The following is a 10,233-nucleotide window of genomic DNA, read 5'->3' on the forward strand; positions in this document are numbered from 1 at the left end:
TTTGTATACCTGGCACTGTGGGGACATCTGTATACCTGGCACTGTGGGGGGCATCTGTATACCTGGCACTGTGGGGGCATCTGTATATCTGGCACTGTGGGGGCATCTGTATACCTGGCACTGTGGGGACATCTGTATACCTGGCACTGTGGGGGGCATTTGTATACCTGGCACTGTGGGGGCATCTGTATAACTGGCACTGTGAGGGGCATTTGTATACCTGGCACTGTGGGGGCATCTGTATACCTGGCACTGTGGGGACATCTGTATACCTGGCACTGTGGGGGCATCTGTATACCTGGCACTGTGGGGACATCTGTATACCTGGCACTGTGGGGGGCATCTGTATACCTGGCACTGTGGGGGGCATTTGTATACCTGGCACTGTGGGGGGCATCTGTATAACTGGCACTGTGAGGGGCATTTGTATACCTGGCACTGTGGGGGCATCTGTATACCTGGCACTGTGGGGACATCTGTATACCTGGCACTGTGGGGGGCATTTGTATACCTGGCACTGTGGGGGCATCTGTATAACTGGCACTGTGAGGGGCATTTGTATACCTGGCACTGTGGGGGCATCTGTATACCTGGCACTGTGGGGACATCTGTATACCTGGCACTGTGGGGGCATCTGTATACCTGGCACTGTGGGGACATCTGTATACCTGGCACTGTGAGGGGCATTTGTATACCTGGCACTGTGGGGACATCTGTATACCTGGCACTGTGGGGGGCATCTGTATACCTGGCACTGTGGGGGGCATTTGTATACCTGGCACTGTGGGGGGCATCTGTATAACTGGCACTGTGAGGGGCATTTGTATACCTGGCACTGTGGGGACATCTGTATACCTGGCACTGTGGGGACATCTGTATACCTGGCACTGTGGGGGCATCTGTATACCTGGCACTGTGGGGACATCTGTATACCTGGCACTGTGAGGGGCATTTGTATACCTGGCACTGTGGGGACATCTGTATACCTGGCACTGTGGGGACATCTGTATACCTGGCACTGTGGGGGCATCTGTATACCTGGCACTGTGGGGGACATCTGTATACCTGGCACTGTGAGGGGCATTTGTATACCTGGCACTGTGGGGGGCATCTGTATAACTGGCACTGTGAGGGGCATTTGTATACCTGGCACTGTGGGGGCATCTGTATACCTGGCACTGTGGGGACATCTGTATACCTGGCACTGTGGGGACATCTGTATACCTGGCACTGTGGGGGCATCTGTATACCTGGCACTGTGGGGACATCTGTATACCTGGCACTGTGAGGGGCATTTGTATACCTGGCACTGTGGGGACATCTGTATACCTGGCACTGTGGGGACATCTGTATACCTGGCACTGTGGGGGCATCTGTATACCTGGCACTGTGGGGGACATCTGTATACCTGGCACTGTGAGGGGCATTTGTATACCTGGCACTGTGGGGACATCTGTATACCTGGCACTGTGGGGACATCTGTATACCTGGCACTGTGGGGGCATCTGTATACCTGGCACTGTGGGGGGCATTTGTATACCTGGCACTGTGGGGGGCATTTGTATACCTGGCACTGTGGGGGCATTTGTATAACTGGCACTGTGAGGGGCATTTGTATACCTGGCACTGTGGGGGCATCTGTATACCTGGCACTGTGGGGACATCTGTATACCTGGCACTGTGGGGGCATCTGTATACCTGGCACTGTGGGGACATCTGTATACCTGGCACTGTGAGGGGCATTTGTATACCTGGCACTGTGGGGACATCTGTATACCTGGCACTGTGGGGGGCATCTGTATACCTGGCACTGTGGGGGGCATTTGTATACCTGGCACTGTGGGGGCATCTGTATAACTGGCACTGTGGGGGCATCTGTATACCTGGCACTGTGGGGACATCTGTATACCTGGCACTGTGGGGACATCTGTATACCTGGCACTGTGAGGGGCATTTGTATACCTGGCACTGTGGGGGCATCTGTATACCTGGCACTGTGAGGGGCATTTGTATACCTGGCACTGTGAGGGGCATTTGTATACCTGGCACTGTGAGGGGCATTTGTATACCTGGCACTGTGGGGGCAATTGTGGATCTGGCACCGCACTATTGGGGGCATATGTGTATCATGTCCCATTTTAACTGGCCACACCCATTTTTTTTGGCGCATGCGCGCCTCCGCCGCGCACACACAGTACCTCTAAGGGGCAGACCTACTGGGGGGCAGGGTAATTTTTTAAGTTGAGAATTTTTGTATGGCCCCCGAAGGACTTTATAAATATCCAAATGGCCCTCAGTAGAAAAAAGGTTCCCCACCCCTGGTTTATATGAATAATTGCTGGAGTCCATTTTTTGCCATTCAACAAGCCCCACACGCTAACTGTCCCTGCAATCTACCTGTGTATCATGGATCCGTGACAGGCGTCTGTGATGCCGGGTGCTGTGCTGTGTTGAGCGGTCTGTGCGTGGCTGGTCTCCTTGCAGCTGGACGCGTATTCTCCGTGCTGGCGTCTTGTGCTCCTTCCGGTGTGTCTGCTGGCTCCCGTGGGTGGGACACTGATGCCGCAGGTGGACAACGGTACAGTCCGTGAAAAACTAGACTGTCCAGCCAAAATCAGGACATTTGAGAGGTATGACATAAACATACACAGCGCCCCTCGCCCATATTACACCCAGTATCAGATTACATTGCATTATACACAGCCTCCCACCCCCGATATTACACCCAGTACCACATTACACATAGCACACACAGCTCCTCCATATGGGATGTAATCACGTTACCAGCGGTCGGCATCCTAAACTCTAGAAATCCTGACAACACAGGGACTGTTCCCACTCGTGGGTGTCCCAAAACCCACAGACTTGGAATAAAACCTGTGGCGGGCGCAGCGAGCAAGCAAGGAGCTTTGTTGCGCTCACCCCCACCCGCCGATAATCTGGCAGCCGGGACCCTGGCGTCGGTATGCTGAACGATGGGATCCCGACTGCCGGTCACCCAATCCCAACCTCCCCATATTACACCCAGCACATGACATTATACACAGCCCCTCATATTACACCCAGCACATTACATTATATACAGGCCCCCTCCCCCATATTACACCCAGCACATTATACACAGCCCCCCCATATTAAACCCAGCACATTACATTATATACAGGCCCCCTCCCCCATATTACACCCAGCACATTATACACAGACCCCCCATATTACACCCAGCACATTACATTATACACAGCCCCCCCCTCCATATTACACCCAGCACATTACATTATATACAGGCCCCCTCCCCCATATTACACCCAGCACATTATACACAGCCCCCCCCATATTACACCCAGCACATAACATTATATACAGGCCCCCTCCCCCATATTACACCCAGCACATTATACACAGCCCCCCCCCCATATTACACCCAGCACATACATTATATACAGGCCCACTCCCCCATATTACACCCAGCACATTACATTATATACAGGCCCACTCCCCCATATTACACCCAGCACATTATACACAGTCCCCCCCCATATTACACCCAGCACATTACATTATATACAGGCCCCCTCCCCCATATTACACCCAGCACATTATACACAGCCCCCCCCCCCCCCCATATTACACCCAGCACATACATTATATACAGGCCCACTCCCGTATATTACACCCAGCACATTATACACAGCCCCCCCATATTACACCCAGCACATTACATTATATACAGGCCCCCTCCCCCATATTACACCCAGCATATTATCCACAGCCCCCCATATTGCACCCAGCATGTTACATTATACACAGCCCCCCCATATTACACCCAGCATATTACATTATACACAGACCCCCCATATTACACCCAGCACATTACATTATATACAGGCCCACTCCCCCATATTTCACCCAGCACATTACATTATATACAGGCCCACTCCCCCATATTACACCCAGCACATTATACACAGCCCCCCCCCCATATTACACCCAGCACATTACATTATATACAGGCCCCCTCCCCCATATTACACCCAGCACATTATACACAGCCCCCCCCCCCCCCCCCATATTACACCCAGCACATACATTATATACAGGCCCACTCCCCCATATTACACCCAGCACATTATACACAGCCCCCCCCCATATTACACCCAGCACATTACATTATATACAGGCCCCCTCCCCCATATTACACCCCGCATATTATACACAGCCCCCCATATTACACCCAGCATATTACATTATACACAGCCCCCCCCCAATATTATACCCAGCACATTACATTATATACAGGCCCCTCCCCCATGTTACACCCAGCACATTACATTATATACAGACCCCTCCCCCATGTTACACCCAGCACATTACATTATATACAGGCCCCCTCCCCCATATTACACCCAGCACATTATACACAGCCCCCCCCCCCATATTACACCCAGCACATTACATTATATACAGGCCCCCTCCCCCATATTACACCCAGCACATTATACACCCCCCCCATATTACACCCAGCAAATTACATTATATACAGGCCCCCTTCCCCATATTACACCCAGCACATTATACACAGCCCCCCCATATTACACCCAGCACATTACATTATACACAGCCCCCCCAATATTACACTTAGCACATTACATTATATACAGGCCCCCTCCCCCATATTACACCCAGCACATTGCATTATACACAGCCCCCCCATATTACACCCAGCACATTACATTATATACAGGCCCCCTCTCCAATATTACACCCTGTGCATTACATTATACACAGCCCCCCATATTACACCCAGCACATTACAAACAGCATACATACCCCCCTCCCCCATATTACACCCTGTACCAGATTACATACTATTATACACAGCCCCGCCCCCATATTACAGCCAGTGCCATATTACACCCAGTGCATTACATTATACACAGCCCCCCCATATTACACCCAGCACATTACAAACAGCATACATACCCCCCTCCCCCATATTACACCCTGTACCAGATTACATACTATTATACACAGCCCCGCCCCCATATTACAGCCAGTGCCACATTACACCCCCCACCCCCATGACACTCTGCAGTCTGCACCCCTGCACCCACCTGGCTATCTTGCTCCTTCCTGTATGGACTGGGAGCTGACCTCAGTACAGTGTGGGAGGGCAGCACAGTGCAGGAACACCCAGTGAGAACAGAAGAGCAGTTAGACTGGTACACGCTACTGAGTGAGGTGGGAGGGGCTAGGCACAGGGAAGCAAAACACTGCTTCAGACGGCCTCTCAGTGTGCACAGCAGGACAGCTGACGCTGCGGCTGCACACAACCCTGCGGTGGCTGCCTGAAGTCTCCCGTGCAGCCCCCCCCACACACACCTCTCTGGACTTGCGCATGCGCAGCCCAGATTTTTAATGACGGACCTTAAAATCCGGGAGGGCGGACAAGGTATGCGGGGCAGCAGGAGGCTCTTTTAAAAATCGGGAGCCTCCCGCTGAATGCGGGAGGGTAGGCAAACCTGCATTATAGGCCCTATTCATCAGTGCAGTGGTATATCTATAATGGATGCAGTGTATGCGGTGCACACGGACCCCCACCACACACCCTGCACCCATTTTTACAATCCTCACCTCTCCGGAATCCCCCACAGGCGCCAGCTATCTCTCCACAATCTCCTGGTAAATGGTGTACTGAATTTTGCACATGCGCAGTAATGAAATCTCTGGGAAAATGGCCGCTGTGCCATTTTCCCAGAGATTCGTGCATGCACAAAAGAGACTGTGTCCCTCTAGTGCGCTGCCGGGTGCCAGCTACAGAGGAGGGGACCCGGATGGAGGAGGTGGCACGCGTGGCCTCCTCCTCTGTTAATACGCCCCTGCATCAGGGGCTGGATAAGCGGTGTTACTTACCACTGCTGGGTCTGCCCAGTGCACATGCGTGACCTGAGATCACGCATGTACACGGCCACAGGCCTGGCAGTGCGGCGGCAGCAGGAGGATATGCTCGGTTCCCTCTTCATAACCGTAGGAAGGAGTAGGGGAGAAGAGCTCCAGGAATCAAGGCCATCTTTCGGTTTTCAGAGTTTGCTGAATATGAGGCGGCCCCATCGGGCCCCTAATAATAAATGGAACCATTACTTAAAACATGTGCAAAACTAGCGCTTCCGAATGTGTAACTGACCCATATCGGATGATAAATAGGCCACTAACCCCTTTTCCACTAGCCCTAGTGGAAAAGGGTCCCCCTGCAAATTCCTGGATCAAGTGATCCGGGAATCCTACCAGGGTAGCTTGCCGGGTTGAACACGTGTTCAACCCGGTAAGCTGTCTAGTGTGAACGGGAGCCGTGTCGAGGCGACACGGCTCCCGTTCACAGTGAATGGGAGGGCGGCGCTGGGATATCATGTGTTGGAGATCGGGTTGGTGAGCACTGTGTAGAAAGGGGGCTATAGCACGGGACGCAGCCGTGTCAGGCGACACGGCTGCGACCCGTGCTACACAGTGGAAAAATGGTATTACAGTGTAGAGCTTTAGGAGGTTTGGGGGGCTTACATGTATCAGGTTGCCCATCACTGATAGACCTACTGTCATACAATAAAAGGGACCTACAGAAAAAAATGTTAAGGTAATTCCCACAACTGATGATTTGAGGAAGACCATAGCCTGGTGCAATGCCTACAGAACTGTTTGTTCATCAAGAAAGATGAGGAAAAGATTTAAAGTAACTGGACAATTATTAACCCTGAGGAAGCCCATAAGAGACTTTACTATTTTCTTATCTGGCAGTTACATGAGGAGGAGACTCTTGTGATTAATTACCCTGTGATAATTCCCTGGCCTGGTCAGGCAGCCGTACAGGAAGTAATGACACAAAGCAAATGGTCCTGAGAACCGACCACAGAGTGGCCATAATCATTGATCCACACAGCTTTTACACCAGATCAGTCACCTGTGTGAATGGGCCTTAACTGAAAGCTTTTCACCATGTAATATGGGAACTTTAATCCTAACGGGCTCATTCACACAGGGGCGCTAAGTGTCAGTTCATTATAATGTAATTACATGGGTTTAAGAATAAGCATGTTATATTGTATTGTAAATTAGACTCTGAGTCTGAATGCATTAGGAGTATGGGTTAAAGGCAGTTATTGAGTTTCCCTTCTAATTGGGGGCATCGATTGGTCATTTGCATGTATGTTAAGTATACCTGCCTACAGACAGGCAAAGGGGAAACTCCAACAGTTTGTAGTCGATAGATGACTTTGTTAACAGACTCAAAATCACCAACACACAAAATGGCTGCCTCCTTTCTGTATAGGCAATTATTATCATCATCGATTACTCTCTGAGACAACACAAAACTCTGCAGTACCAGGACAAATCATAAAAAATGCAAAGCATACATAATGTTGATGAAGGAGGTGCAGACGTGAGGGAAAGGGAAGGGGGGGGGGGGGGGGTACAGCCATGGAGGGTGATGAAGTACCAACCAATCAACTTCTGTCGTTTTTTACATTCAGCTGGTAAAATGACAGTTGGAAACTGAATGGTTGGAACTTTATCTCTCTCCACGGTTTGATAAATCTTTCCCCATGAGAGCTAACAGACTAGATGGAGGCTGACACAAGAGAGGGTGAGACGGAGTGAGATTATGGGTACATGAGTATGCAATGTGTGCACCCATACACCCCTTAAGCAGCCTCAGCTGTCTCATCCCCGCTGTTCCCAGCTTCCAGTAGAAGAGGAAGCCTCTTTTTGAATCCAATATGGTGAAACTGCTGTATCCGAATAGAGCAGTTTCACATCGGCCATCCTGGATTGAAAACAAGGCTGCCCCCTCTGAGATAGCAACAGTAGACAGGAGACAATAGAAGGGACTGTCACCTGGGCCAGGTGAGTAGTGTATGTCCCAGGGGATGGGTTGATGAGGCAGGTAGTATACTTCCTGGGTGTAAGGGTGGAGTTAGCGTATGTCCAGGGGAGCTGAGGTTTGCCCACGCCTTGGCATGAGCCTGCGTTTGTCTATGAATGTGGGTTTAGGGAGTGGCGGTAAGAGAAGGGCTGATAGACTTTGTTGAATGGGTTACTTTTTAAGAAGAGCTTGAAGAATTGGAGGCTGGTGCGTGGAGAGTATCACTGAACATGGATAGCACGGGACAAGTCTTGGAGGCAGGACAGTGATTATTGCTGTCAGTGTTTAAGCCATTTACGCATATACAGTACAATTTAATGCTTGAGCTCTGATCCTGGCACATAGCACAGGACGCAACTTCAAACTCCAGGAATACCCTGGTAAATTGATGACGCAGAGGAGGGGCCCCATAAAAAGATAATTATTGTAAACCAGTGGATTTACTACCTTTATAGGTCTTCTAGTTACCAGCCCGTCAAAATGACAGAACAGCATAACAGTAATGTGAGCGCCTGCGGCTGTGCGTGTCCGAACAGAGCAACACTTAAATTTCTCTGTTGGGTGCCATCTAGTGGCCGCCGCTGCGCAAAACACTTGGATTCCCCCCATAGAAGTGAGGAACAGCATTAGCCTTTTATTATATAGGATAATGCATCAAGTCATGGACTGAGAAACGTGTGCAGAGATTCAGTATGAGGCTCTCTCGGCTTATCTCAGGATAAGGAAAGCTGTACAAGACCAACTGATAATAATAATAATAATAATAATAATAATAATAATTTTATTTATATAGCGCTCTTTCTCCAACAGGACTCAAGGCGCTTTTCAGACATCAAAAACAATACACATAATACAGAAGATTTAAGTAATATAGCAATAGATAAGCCACACAGACATAAAAGAAAACCTTAAGCACACAGAAAGCATAATGCAGGATTGGTGTAGGCATTTTGGGTAATAACTTCCAAGGGTTGTGTATTCCACCCTCACAAGGTACCAAATGCGGCAGCCATCTTGGGCGCTCAGCGTAGGATTACCCAAGGTGGAATAGTCCACCCCTAGAAGAGATGACACAAAATGGGGGTGATTTCAGAGTCCTACAGTTTAGAGTAGGGTTCCAACAAAACCACAAGGTCCATGTATTTTTCAACCCATCCACAAGTGTACCATATGGGGCAGCCATGTTGGGTGCTGATCTAGCCTTAATCTGATTTCATTTTCACCACTTTGGATATGTGTGAATATAAGGACATTCATGGTTACACCTCCAGGATCAGACCCTTTCTCACCGTAGATGCTACTCATCCACTCACTGGTCATCTCCAGATTGGACTACTGTAATCTCCTCCTATCTTGCCTCCCTGACAACCACCTCTCTCCACTCCAATCTATCCTCCATGCCGCTGAACGACTCATCTTCCTTTCCAAACCTACTACATCTACCTCCCCTCTCCTAAAAGCCCTGCACTGGCTGGCTCCTTTACAACCCAATTCAAGCTTCTCACGCTTGTCACCCATTCCTGTCCCATTTACATCTTTGACCTCATCTCCCTTCAAATTCCCACCCGCCCTCTTCGCTCCTCTAATGAATGTCGCCTCTCCTGCCTGTATGATTATTTTTTCCCACTCCCGCCTCCAAGATTTTGACTGTGATGCTCCCTACCTCTGGAATTCTCCCCCTATCAGACTCTCCACCTCTCTACAAAACTTCAAACGGGCTTGCAAGACCCACTTCTTCACCAAACCCAGCAATCTCTCATCCTAACCCTCTGTTCCATGCTCACTATCTACCATCTGTGTCACCCCTGTCTGTCTGCCCCTCCCCTTTAGAATGTAAGTTATCACAAGCAGGGCCCTCTTCCCTCATGTTTTTTTGGCTTCCCTACTAATACCATCATCTACTCCATGCTCCCTTAAATGACACTTAACCATTGGTTTCTGCCACCCGGCTGCTTATTTGAGTGCTATGACCGCTGATGCAGAAATGTGTATAAACCATGAACTTGCTTTATCTTGTACTGTAAGTCGCTGTTTTCTTGTGTGCTCATGTGTGTATGTACTTTGTTAGGCACTGCAGAACCCTTGTGACGCCATATAAATACAGGATAATAATAATAATAACAACTGTAAGATATGTCAATTACCAGTGACCACATTAATGTAGGGATCTGCTGCTTTCTGTGTTAGTGGGTGATAAACTTAACATGTCTAAGACCGAGCTGATCATCTTCCCACCCTCCCGCATAACCTCACCACCTACAATCTCATTATCTATTGATGGCACTACTATCTCCTCTAGCCCCCAAGTGCACTGTCTTGGA

Source organism: Pseudophryne corroboree, chromosome 8 (assembly GCF_028390025.1).
Source record: "Pseudophryne corroboree isolate aPseCor3 chromosome 8, aPseCor3.hap2, whole genome shotgun sequence".
Lineage (NCBI taxonomy): Eukaryota > Metazoa > Chordata > Amphibia > Anura > Myobatrachidae > Pseudophryne > Pseudophryne corroboree.